Source organism: Hyperolius riggenbachi, chromosome 6 (assembly GCF_040937935.1).
Source record: "Hyperolius riggenbachi isolate aHypRig1 chromosome 6, aHypRig1.pri, whole genome shotgun sequence".
In the NCBI taxonomy this organism is placed as follows: Eukaryota; Metazoa; Chordata; class Amphibia; order Anura; family Hyperoliidae; genus Hyperolius; species Hyperolius riggenbachi.
Genome location: NC_090651.1, coordinates 102,246,764 through 102,249,056, shown reverse-complemented (window position 1 = coordinate 102,249,056; position 2,293 = coordinate 102,246,764). Strand labels below are relative to the sequence as shown.

Below are 2,293 nucleotides of genomic sequence, written 5' to 3'. Positions count from 1 at the left end.
GTGGATTCTCCATTGCATTGCTTGCCTCCCATCACCTGCAACACCAGCATCTCTGCAATGATACAGTCACCGGTCACGTAAGTAGTAGCTGACTATTCTCCTAACATGTTAATCTTTACTAACTCAGGAATGAGATGCCATGCTAGCAAATGAAAGCCACTAGCCACTTATTAATGAACTGGCTGCTTAATAATTAACCGGCAGGTGGAATTCATTTGCTAATGCCCTAATTTTTAATAGATTTTTTTTTGGGGGGGGGGGGGGGAAGATTCATTTTTTTTCTATACCATCAAATGTATAAATGAATAAAAATAGTTTTTAATGGCATCATCCTGGGTTAGTGATAATTTACATGTAAGAAGGATTGTCCACCCGACCCAAGCCATACCTTCTGTTCCATGCTGCAAACATCTATCCGCTCCACTCCAACATCCTAATCGCCTCTGTCTCCACGCTGAAACATCCAGCTCAGCTTAAACACCCCTCTACAAGCAGCCTAATAAACAGGCTGGGTTAGTATCTAAAAACAAAGCTTTGTAAGTATCTATAAAACAGTCTGGGTAAGTATCTAAAAAAAACCAAAGCAAGGTGAGTATCTATAAAACAGTCTGGGTAAGTATCTAAAAAAAAAAAAAAAAAACTAGGTGAGTATCTATAAAACAGTCTGGGTAAGTATCTAAAAAAACCCCAAAAAACTAGGTGAGTATCTATAAAACAGTCTGGGTAAGTATCTAAAAAAAACCCAAAAAACTAGGTGAGTATCTATAAAACAGTCTGGGTAAGTATCTAAAAAAAAAAAAACAACTAGGTGAGTATCTATAAAACAGTCTGGGTAAGTATCTAAAAAATAAATAAAGATAGGTGAGTATTTATAAAACAGTCTGGGTAAGTATCTAAAACAACCAAAGCTAGGTGAGTATCTATAAAACAGTCTGGGTAAGTATCTAAAAAAAACAAAGCTAGGTGAGTATCTATAAAACAGTCTGGGTAAGTATCTAAAAAAAAAAAAAAAAAAAACTAGGTGAGTATCTATAAAACAGTCTGGGTAAGTATCTAAAAAAAAAAAAAAACTAGGTGAGTATCTATAAAACAGTCTGGGTAAGTATCTAAAAAAACAAAGCTAGGTGAGTATCTATAAAACAGTCTGGGTAAGTATCTAAAAAAACAAAGCTAGGTGAGTATCTATAAAACAGTCTGGGTAAGTATCTAAAAAAACAAAGCTAGGTGAGTATCTATAAAACAGTCTGGGTAAGTATCTAAAAAAAAAAAAAAAACTAGGTGAGTATCTATAAAATAGTCTGGGTAAGTATCTAAAAAAAACAAGACTAGGTGAGTATCTATAAAACAGTCTGGGTAAGTATCTTAAAAAACAAAACTAGGTGAGTATCTATAAAACAGTCTGGGTAAGTATCTAAAAAAACAAAGCTAGGTGAGTATCTATAAAACAGTCTGGGTAAGTATCTAAAAAAAACAAAGCTAGGTGAGTATCTATAAAACAGTCTGGGTAAGTATCTAAAAAAAAAAAAAACTAGGTGAGTATCTATAAAACAGTCCGGGTGAGTATCTAAAAAAAAAAAAAAAAACTAGGTGAGTATCTATAAAACAGTCTGGGTAAGTATCTAAAAAAACAAAACCAGGTGAGTATCTATAAAATAGTCTAAGTAAGTATCTAAAAAAAACAAGACTAGGTGAGTATCTAATAAAATATGCTAGGTGAGTATTATCCTTCACTCAGGGCAATAACTTTCTTCTTTACTTTGTTGTTGTTGTTGTAGCCCCCCCTTCCCCCCCAAAAAAAAATACAAAATGTAAAAAAATAATGCAAAAAAAAGACACCCCCCCCCTAAAAAAAAGAACAAAAAAAATACAAAATGTTACAAATGCAAAAAAAAATAATAATAATAATAAATAATGTGTATTAGGTTTGCACTGACAGACTGACTAAATGACAAATCAGGGTTCACAATGAAGCTGGGCATACACTATTAGATTTTTTGAAGATCAGATAAACGATCGATATCCCCCTAATATTGATCCTTTATCTGAGTACCACCCTGCACAAACTGGCGGGTGACCCCTGCGCCCCCTGGGTAATCAAGAACTAAAGAACTGAGTAATCAAGCTAATGTTTGATTGATATATTGATCAAAAATTATTTAATAATGACCTAATTTTTAATAGATTTTTGTTTTAATCAATTTTTCCATACAACAAATGTCTAAATTATGACAAATGTCTAATGATGATTGCCCACCTTCACACAGCCAGGCATACAGACTTAAGGTGCGTACAC

The 2,293-nt window shown here is 33.3% G+C and overlaps 1 long non-coding RNA gene across 1 annotated transcript; it reads left to right on the top strand.

Annotated features, from left to right (window-relative positions):
• The first annotated feature begins 272 nt into the window (after positions 1–272).
• On the top strand, positions 273–2,028 carry LOC137521029 (uncharacterized). Its single transcript, XR_011021995.1, has 2 exons — positions 273–754; positions 809–2,028. It is a non-coding gene; the product is annotated as an uncharacterized lncRNA (long non-coding RNA).
• Positions 2,029–2,293: the final 265 nt, after the last annotated feature.